Raw genomic sequence first — 10,443 nt, 5'->3', positions numbered from 1 at the left:
TGTTCTTTTTGCAGATACAGACTAACACGGCTGTTACTCTGAAACCATACAGCCTGAGAGGTGCTCAGATACTGTGGTAATGGGGGGCTGTACCTTCGACCCAGAAAGAGGCACCTGAGGCACCCCTTCCTCCTGCCACAGGGTGGGGCACTAACCCCTAGCTCTGCCCATAGCCCTTTTTCAGTGTTGGATCTCGAGGCAGCTCCAGAGGGGTCAGTATCATCAGCTCTGATTTACAGAAGGGGAAACTGAGGCACACAGCGGGCAGGTGGCTTACCCAAGCAGGCCAGTGGCAGAGCTGGGACCAGGAGTCCAGGGTGCAGAGTCCCAGCTGAGGGCACCATGCACTGGCCCGCAATGCCCGCCCCCATGATCCCATGCTGGTGGGGTGGGAGGGCTGACCCCTCCCCCCATGATCCCATGCTGGTGGGGTGGGAGGGCTGACCCCTCCCCCCATGATCCCATGCTGGTGGGGTGGGAGGGCTGACCCCTCCCCCCATGATCCCATGCTGGTGAGGGGGGAGGGCTCACACCCGCTCCACACGGCAGGGACACAGGGGGACTCCCTCCTCAGGAGGGGGTTGGGATGCAGCTAATGGGAGGGGCCAACAGCGGCTCCCGCTCCGGGTGGGGGGGCGGGGAAGACACGTGCCTCCCACCTCAGCGGCGCCCAGCCGCCCGCGCCCCGCCCCGCCCTTGGCCCTCGCCCTGGGGGTGGAGCCAAATCCAAGCCCCGCCCCCACCTCGCCATCTTCCCACCACTAGTCGAGAGGGCAGATGTCAGCGCGCGTCCCCTCCTCCGATTGGCCGGCGCGGTCAGGCGTCTGGCGTAGGCACGCAGCTCGTCGCCGAGGGGGTCGGTAGGGGAGCTGTGAGGTCAGCGGCACAAGATGGCGTCACCCCGTCGCGGCTCTGGAGGTGGAGACGCCGCTCGGGCTTCCTAGGGGAGGGGCGAGGCCGAGAGCGACAACCGGAGCCGTCAGCGGGACCGGGGCCGCCGCTCAGGTGAGTGCGGGCCCCGGGAAGTTCCGCCCCCCCCGATCCTGCGCGGGGAGCCTCCGTCCGTCCTCCCTCCCCCCCGCCCCCCCCCGATCCTGCGCGGGGAGCCTCCGTCCGTCCTCCCCCCCCCCCCGATCCTGAGCGGGGAGCCTCCGTCCGTCCTCCCTCCCCCCCGCCCCCCCCCGATCCTGAGCGGGGAGCCTCCGTCCGTCCTCCCTCCCCCCCGCCCCCCCCCGATCCTGCGCGGGGAGCCTCCGTCCGTCCCCCCGCCCCCCCCGATCCTGAGCGGGGAGCCTCCGTCCGTCCCCCCGCCCCCCCCGATCCTGAGCGGGGAGCCTCCGTCCGTCCTCCCTCCCCCCCGCCCCCCCGATCCTGAGCGGGGAGCCTCCGTCCGTCCTCCCCCCCCCCCGATCCTGAGCGGGGAGCCTCCGTCCGTCCCCCCGCCCCTCCCCGATCCTGAGCGGGGAGCCTCCGTCCGTCCTCCCTCCCCCCCGCCCCCCCCCGATCCTGAGCGGGGAGCCTCCGTCCGTCCTCCTTCCCCCCCGCCCCCCCCCCCGATCCTGCGCGGGGAGCCTCCGTCCGTCCTCCTTCCCCCCCGCCCCCCCCCCCCGATCCTGCGCGGGGAGCCTCCGTCCGTCCTCCCTCCCCCCTGCCCCCCCCCCGATCCTGAGCGGGGAGCCTCCCTCCCCCCCGCCCCCCCCCGATCCTGAGCGGGGAGCCTCCGTCCGTCCTCCCTCCCCCCCGCCCCCCCCCATCCTGAGCGGGGAGCCTCCGTCCGTCCTCCCTCCCCCCCGCCCCCCCCCCATCCTGAGCGGGGAGCCTCCGTCCGTCCTCCCTCCCCCCCGCCCCCCCCCATCCTGAGCGGGGAGCCTCCGTCCGTCCTCCCTCCCCCCCGGCCCCCCCCGATCCTGAGCGGGGAGACTCCGTCCGTCCTCCCTCCCCCCCGGCCCCCCCCCGATCCTGAGCGGGGAGACTCCCTCCCCCCTCCTTCCCCCCTGCCCCCCCCCGATCCTGAGCGGGGAGACTCCCTCCCCCCTCCTTCCCCCCTGCCCCCCCCCGATCCTGAGCGGGGAGCCTCCGTCCGTCCTCCCTCCCCCCCGCCTCCCCCCGATCCTGAGCGGGGAGCCTCCGTCCGTCCCCCGGCCCCCCCCCGATCCTGAGCGGGGAGCCTCCGTCCGTCCTCCCTCCCCCCTGCCCCCCCCCCGATCCTGAGTGGGGAGCCTCCGTCCGTCCGTCCTCCCTCCCCCCCCGATCCTGAGCGGGGAGCCTCCGTCCGTCCTCCCTCCCCCCCCGATCCTGAGCGGGGAGCCTCCGTCCGTCCTCCCTCCCCCCCCGATCCTGAGCGGGGAGCCTCCGTCCGTCCTCCCTCCCCCCCGATCCTGAGCGGGGAGCCTCCGTCCGTCCTCCCTCCCCCCCGATCCTGAGCGGGGAGCCTCCGTCCGTCCTCCCTCCCCCCCGATCCTGAGCGGGGAGCCTCCGTCCGTCCTCCCTCCCCCCCGCCCCCCCCCGATCCTGCGCGGGGAGCCTCCGTCCGTCCTCCCTCCCCCCCGCCCCCACCCCCGATCCTGCGCGGGGAGCCTCCGTCCGTCCTCCCTCCCCCCCGCCCCCCCCCCGATCCTGCGCGGGGAGCCTCCGTCCGTCCTCCCTCCCCCCCCGCCCCCCCCCCGATCCTGAGCGGGGAGCCTCCGTCCGTCCTCCCTCCCCCCCGCCCCCCCCCCGATCCTGAGCGGGGAGCCTCCGTCCGTCCTCCCTCCCCCCCGCCCCCCCCCCCGATCCTGAGCGGGGAGCCTCCGTCCGTCCTCCCTCCCCCCGCCCCCCCCCCCCCCGATCCTGAGCGGGGAGCCTCCGTCCGTCCTCCCTCCCCCCCGCCCCCCCCCCGATCCTGAGCGGGGAGCCTCCGTCCGTCCTCCCTCCCCCCCGCCCCCTCCCGATCCTGAGCGGGGAGCCTCCGTCCGTCCTCCCTCCCCCCCGCCCCCTCCCGATCCTGAGCGGGGAGCCTCCGTCCGTCCTCCCTCCCCCCCGCCCCCCCCCGATCCTGAGCGGGGAGCCTCCGTCCGTCCTCCCTCCCCCCGCCCCCCCCCGATCCTGAGCGGGGAGCCTCCGTCCGTCCTCCCTCCCCTCCGCCCCCCCCCCGATCCTGAGCGGGGAGCCTCCGTCCGTCCTCCCTCCCCCCCGCCCCCCCCCCGATCCTGAGCGGGGAGCCTCCGTCCGTCCTCCCTCCCCCCCGCCCCCCCCCCCGATCCTGAGCGGGGAGCCTCCGTCCGTCCTCCCTCCCCCCCGCCCCCCCCCCCCGATCCTGAGCGGGGAGCCTCCGTCCGTCCTCCCTCCCCCCCGCCCCCCCCCCGATCCTGAGCGGGGGGCCTCCGTCCGTCCTCCCTCCCCCCCGCCCCCCCCCGATCCTGAGCGGGGAGCCTCCGTCCGTCCTCCCTCCCCCCCGCCCCCCCCCCCTATCCTGAGCGGGGAGCCTCCGTCCGTCCTCCCTCCCCCCCGCCCCCCCCCCGATCCTGAGCGGGGAGCCTCCGTCCGTCCTCCCTCCCCCCCGCCCCCCCCCGATCCTGAGCGGGGAGCCTCCGTCCGTCCTCCCTCCCCCCCGCCCCCCCCGATCCTGAGCGGGGAGCCTCCGTCCGTCCTCCCTCCCCCCCGCCCCCCCCCCTATCCTGAGCGGGGAGCCTCCGTCCGTCCTCCCTCCCCCCCGCCCCCCCCCCCGATCCTGAGCGGGGAGCCTCTGTCCGTCCTCCATCCCCCCTGCCCCCCCCCCCGATCCTGAGCGGGGAGCCTCCCTCCGTCCGTCCTCCCTCCGATCCTGAGCGGGGAGCCTCCGTCTGTCCTCCCTCCCCCCCGCCCCGATCCTGAGCGGGGAGCCTCCGTCCGTCCTCCCTCCCCCTCGTCCCCCCCCCCATCCTGAGCGGGGAGCCTCCATCCGTCCATCCTCCCTCCCCCCCGCCCCCCTCTGATCCTGAGCGGGGAGCCTCTGTTGCCCCCAGCCCGCCCCACTCCCCTGCTCGAGATCCTGAGCAGGGAGCCTCTGTGCCACCAGATCACCCTCCCGGCCCCCGATCCTCAGTGGAGAGCTTCTGTTACTCTCCACTCTCCTCACGCACCCCATGTCTCCCCTATATGTAGAGTGCAAGGTCTCTCATTCTCCTGCTTCCCCTGCACGCTGATGCCTTCTCCTCCCTATCTTGAGCAGGGTCTTGTTAGCCCTCCCATACAGCCCAGGTTCTCCCCTGCCCCCTATAGTATGTGGGGAACCTCTTTTATTTTTCCTTACTACACATACCTATCTATACCAGGTGCAGCCCCTTCATGGCTTTAGTAGGGGTTATACACACATCCTCCTATTTCTCTCCCCCCATACTGCCTGGAGACTCACTACTCTCTTGGCAGACAGTGAGGGCTCTGACGTTCCTCTCCTGGGGAACTGAGGGATTTATTTCTTCCTCCCTTGTCGAAAGCACACCTTTGGCTCTCAGTGTCTACCACACTTTCCAGCTGTGCATGGCTGGGGGTACCCGTCTCCACTTCCGCGCCTTTGTTTTCAAGCTTGCTGCCATTTTCTCTGCTCTGGTCTTCCAGGGCGGGCTGCAGGCAGGGACTCACCTTGTTGATCTGCTGGCCTCTCCCAGTGCTAACTCTTACCCTTTTTTATCACAGTCTTGCTTCACCCAGTGTGAGTCACTTTCCTAGGCACAGGATTTCGGTACTCTGCCTGGTCATTGAGCCACTTAAAGAAGGCTGCACTCTAAGCACGAAAACAGTACTGTCTCCCTCTGATGTTCAGCTGTGAATTGATGAATGACACCTAGGTGCTGACTGCCACCTTTCAAATGTTTATGGTTATTAGAGCAATTGGGTTAGCTGGCCCGGACGAAGCACCTAAATGGCAATCTGTGTCCCAGTGAGCTCACACTCGAGGTTGTAACAAACCATAGCAGGTGGATGGAACAGACAAATAGGGTGATAGAGAACAAGCAACATTAAAACAGTGTGTTCCAAAATAGGCAGTATACCTGGCTTGTCCATGGCTTAGCCGTTTTCAGATGGTAACGGTCTCTAGGCATCATGGCAGAGATGAATCTTATGGAGGGATTGGAAGGAGGATAAGGTGTTAGCTCTATGGATTTTGATGGGAATTTTTCCCATTTGGAAGGAGTTGAATAGGAGGTGTTGGTAAGAGTGGGGTGATCTGTATTTAAATGTTGTCTTCCGTTTCAGATCTTAAGTTTTAAGATGTCTGGAAACCGCTTTTGAAAGTACCATGTGGTGCACTCATTTATGAAAAATTGTTACATCATACAAATGATAAGTAAACACACAACTAAATACGTTTAGTTCTATAGGTCTCCCAAGTGAGGATCACAGAGCCTTTATGTCTGCTAACTAAACCTTGCGAAAATCATCCCACATGATAGGTAATGCCTCTGTGGTACAGAGGGTAAACGGACACAGAAGTTAAGTGTCTTGCTCACACTTTCGCAGGAAGTCTGACAAACAGAGTCACAAAACCCAGTTCTCCTGACTCTCAGTCCTGGATTGGGTATAAAAATTGTTCCTGAAGTTTAAATGTCATTTCTCTTGTGCTGTATTTCATAACTAACAGGTGAATGTTGCCAAAAGTAAAAACTCTGTCAGGAATCCCAAAGTTGAGGATTTGATTAAAAGATGTCTAATTAATATAAACATTTGGAAGGGTTTTAAAATTCTAATGGTATTGTTTTTTGTTTGGATGTAAACATTCCTTTGTGATATTTGTAATCAGCATTGTTCTGATTCATATGTCATAAAGTGAAAGTGACTAGAAACAAAAGTGAAAGTTTCCAGACTTAATAGCATCTGAACTCAGTGAAACACAAAAAATAAACATAAAGGAGAAAATTAAATTAGGGTTTTTCCCCCCCAGAAATTTCAGGCAATGTTACTAACACAGATAAAGAAGTAATCTGTCAGTTTTCCTTTTAATATAAGATTAAATTAAATTTGATCTTTCATTTTTTTAAAATGGTTTTAATTTAAATTGCATATTGTTAAGGAAAAAAGTTTGAGTACCTTAAAAGAAGACTGATCTTGTAGCTGGAGGGGTAGACAAATCTTACTGGATTTTTAGAAACTGTGATTGTACCTTTAAAGACCTTGTGGAAGAAGACATAATTAGAGCTTGTTGGGAATAGTTTTCCATAAAAAACCACCAATTCATCAAAACCAGAACTTTTTGTGGGAATGTACTAGTTTCAACAAAAGTTTTGGTGCAAAAAGTTTCTTAAGTCCACAGTGGAATTTCTGGTCAAATCGAGAGTGAGAAAATGAAGAATAGATAATAGACCAGTGGTTAGGATACTTACCTGGGATGTGGGAAACCTGGGTTCAAGCTCCTACTCCGATGTATATTTATTGAAACAAAGTGGGATTGAGACTCATCTGGGATATACAGAAGAATGGCAGAGTGGGGACTTGACCCTCGGTTTCCCACATCCCAGAGAAGTGCCCCAACCTCCAGGCCGTTAGCTGTTCTGAGGTTGGTCTCTTTTTTTGTGGAGAAATGTTTCTGTTTTGTTCCAAGGAGGAGCAGGGGAAAAAATTGAAATCTCAAAATCTTCATGGGATGGGAAAACTGTTTTCTGCCCAGCTCTAGTCATAATCATCCAAGATACGGTGCTGAAAGGGCTTGCTTTTAATCTAAGAGATGGAGTTTGTAGCTGGGAACATAGGAATTACCATACTGGACAAGATCCAAATCCCTCTAGTCTAGTATCCTGTCCACCAGGTGATGGCAGGTGCAAGAACCCGACAATAGGCAGATGAAGTGATCTGCCCCCACAATAGGTCTCATTCCGATCTGTAACGGTTAGAGAATGACTTAAATTCTAAAGGTTTCAGAGTAGCAGCCGTGTTAGTCTGTATCCGCAAAGAGAAAAGGAGTACTTGTGACACCTTACAGACTAACAAATTTATTTGAGCATAAGCTTTCGTGAGCTACAGCTCAGTTCATTGGATGCATGCAGTAGAAAATACAGTGGGGAGATTGTATATACACAGAGAACATGAAACAATGGGTGTTACCATACACACTGTAACAAGAGTGGTCAGGTAAGGTAAGTTTTTCCTAATGTCCAACCTAAACCTCCCTTGCTGCAATTTAAGCCCATTGCTTCTCGTGCTATCCTCAGAGGTTAAGGAGAACAATTTTTCCTTCCTCCTCCTTGTAACAACCTTTTACATTCTTGAAAACTCTTATGTCCCCTCCCAGTCTTCTCTTTTCCAGACTAAACAAACCCAGTTTTTTCAATCTTCCCTCATAGGTCATGTTTTCTAGACCTTTAATCATTTTTTGTCACTCTTCTCTGGACTGTCTCCAGTTTGTCCACATCCTTCCTGAAATGTGGTGCCCAGAACTGGACACAAAACTCCAGACGAGACCTAATCAGCGCAGAGTAGAGCAGAAGAATGATTTCTCGTGTTTTGCTTACAACACTCCTGCTGATTACCCCAGAATGATGTTTGCTTTTTTTGCAACAGCATTACACTGTTGACACATATTTAGCTTGTGGTCCACTGTGACCCTCAGATCCCTTTCCGCAGTACTGCTTCCTAAGCAGTAATTTCCCCTTTTGTATGTTTGCAACTGATTGTTCCTTCCTAAATGGAGTACTTTGCATTTGTCCTTATTGAATTTCATCCTATTCAGACCATTTCTCCAGTTTGTCCAGATCTTTTTGAATTTTAATGCTATCCTGCAAAGCACTTACAACCCCTCCCAGCTTGTTATCATCTGCAAACTTGATAAGTGTACTGTCTATGGCATTATCTAAATCATTGCTGAAGATATTGAACAGAACCGGACCCCACTCGTTATGCCCTTCCAGCATGACTGTGAACCGCTGATGATTACACTCTAGGAAGGGTTTTACAACCAGTTTTGCGCCCACCTTATAATAATACCTACTACAGGACAGGCCCAACAAAGAAAATAAAAGAACGCCACTAGCCATCACCTTCAGCCCCCAACTAAAAGCTGTCTAGCGCATCATCAAGGATCTACAACTTATCCTGAAGGACGACCCATCACTCTCACAGATCTTGGGAGACAGGCCAGTCCTTGCTTAGAGACAGCCCCCCAACCTGAAACAAATATTCACCAGCAACCACACAACAAAAACACTAACCCAGGAACCTATCCTTGCCAACTGTGCCCACATATCTATTCAGGGGACTCCATCATAGGGCCTAATCACCTCAGCCACACTATCAGAGGCTCATTCACCTGCGCATCTACCAATGTGATATATGCCATCATGTGCCAGCAATGCCCCTCTGCCATGTCCATTGGCCAAACTGGACAGTCTCTACGTAAAAGAATAAATGGACACAAATCAGACATCAAGAATTATAACATTCAAAAACCAGTCGGCGAACATTTCAGTCTCTCTGGTCACTCGATTACAGACCTAAAAGTGGCAATTCTTCAACAAAAAAACTTTGAAAACAGACTCCAACGAGAGACTGCTGAATTGGAATTAATTTGCAAACTGGACACAATTAACTTAGGCTTGAATAAAGACTGGGAGTGGATGTGTCATTACACAAAGTAAAACTATTTCCCCATGTTTATTTCCCCCCCTACTGTTCCTCAGACATTCTTGTCAACTGCTGGAAATGGCCCACCTTGATTATCACTACAAAAGTTTTTTTTTTTTCCTCCTCCCTGCCCCCCTTTGCTAGTAATAGCTCACCTTACCATATCACTCTTGTTATGGTGTGTATGGTAACACCCATTGTTTCATGTTCTCTGTGTATATAAAATCTCCCCACTGTATTTTCTACTGCATGCATCCGATGAAGTGAGCTGTAGCTCACGAAAGCTTATGCTCAAATAAATTTGTTAGTCTCTAAGGTGCCACAAGTACACCTTTAAATTCTGAAGCGTGAGGTTAATATCTCTTTCACAAAATTTATCATTAATCTTGATATTCCTATAATATCCAGTTCTCTTTCAAATCTTAAGCTCTTGGCCTCAACAACTTCCTGTGGCAGTGAGTTCCAGAGTTACTTAAATACATGTGGGGAAAAAGACATGTTTTGCAAAATAGTATTTCCTTTTATCAGGTTTAAATTCCTCACCTTTTAAATTTAATTGATTGTTCCTTTGTGCTATGAGTAGCCTCGCCAGGATTAGATTTTTACTGGTAATTATTGGTAAACATCAATTTGTCTGTATGTACATAAACTAATGGAAAATATTTTTATTGACAATCAGACTTTATCTGTAAATTCTAAGAAAAATGTTGCTTGAGAACTTAATAGAGTTTGATTTAAGCATATTGAGCTTGTATGTTTTGACCTGTGATGTTGACCTTTGGGTTTTAATAGTTATAAAGTTTTAACTTTTTGGATCTCAGCATCTACTGTCGTTACATTTTTGTGCAACCCGCTCCATTCTCTGTTTTCCCGCATAGTTTCCTGCAACTATTATAAAAATCAAATTCTGCCAAACCTAGTTATGAGACAAGGAGAACAGAGCCTCGCAAATTTCCTTTTCTTGTCCATTCATTATTTATATACTTTTATCATGTCCTCCTTTTTTCATCATTTGTTAGGTAAACAATCCCTGTCTTATGACCTCTTCAAATGAGTTTCAATGGCTTTAACCATTGGCTACTGTTTGACAGGGTCCCTGCCCTAAAGATCTTATTCTTGTTAAGACACAAGACAGAACAATTCAACCCAGTATGTGTGATGTGTTAGAGAATTTCTGGAGGGGCTATAATATTAAAGCTCTGTGAGAAATGTATTTACAGAGAGATATGTAGGAAAAGAGGGAGATTATTTGAGAGCAGTAAAAGAGCTGTTTTGCTTTACAAGAGCTTCTCTGTGTCATGACAGAATTGTTTGGGTTCTTGTCCCTCTGCTTTATATTTACCTACCCCTGATGCCCTAGGAAGGAGAAACCATTAGTTTTATGGAGCGTGCTCTGTATCTACCTCTGGGATTGCAGTTGATTGATACAAAATTGAGCACTCAGTACCTCCATGTTAATCACCGAGGTGGCTAATCCTCTCTGGTATGTTGTTGCATTGCTTAGTGCCAAGGTCCTTTGATATGGTCTGAGTATGCAGTGTTTGAGTGTGTAGTATTTGAGTAAGTGCCTAAATTCAGTATCCTTAATGACCAGTTGCAGTTGATGCATTCTTGAGACAAGGGGGTCTGTTCAGAAAAGCCAGTGTTGGTTGGTTTTTGCCTTTTTAAAGTAGGAGAGATCACATTTGAGTTGTTCTAGATCTTTGCTTCTGTTGGGTATTTCAATAAATGCTAGATTATCTGAGAAAGTTCATGGAAAATAGGGTATGTGAGTTTTAAAAGGACTGCCTTTACACTCTGTAATTTGAGTTGATTCTGCTGTTTTCCTTAAAGAAGCTGCAGGCTTTATTCAGGATCCTTAAACTTGTGGTA

General features: G+C 54.4%; 1 protein-coding gene across 5 annotated transcripts in view; it reads left to right on the top strand.

The window, feature by feature from the left end:
- The first annotated feature begins 769 nt into the window (after positions 1-769).
- UBAP1 (ubiquitin associated protein 1) overlaps positions 770-10,443 on the top strand; it is a 56,846-nt gene continuing 47,172 nt past the window's right edge. For 2 of the 5 annotated variants that reach the window (XM_073343397.2, XM_073343398.2), the window contains exon 1: positions 819-1,005. The gene's annotated coding sequence lies outside the window, so the exon portion shown is untranslated. Of the gene's footprint in view, positions 1,006-5,214; positions 5,306-10,443 lie in introns of all 5 variants that reach the window. The other 3 variants (XM_073343396.2, XM_078852701.1, XM_073343395.2) reach the window with 3 other exon arrangements.

The sequence above is a fragment of the Lepidochelys kempii genome, chromosome 5 (genome assembly GCF_965140285.1).
Source record: "Lepidochelys kempii isolate rLepKem1 chromosome 5, rLepKem1.hap1, whole genome shotgun sequence".
In the NCBI taxonomy this organism is placed as follows: Eukaryota; Metazoa; Chordata; order Testudines; family Cheloniidae; genus Lepidochelys; species Lepidochelys kempii.
Note: the sequence above shows the minus strand (reverse complement) of the source record. Positions and strands in the feature narration are given on the sequence as shown.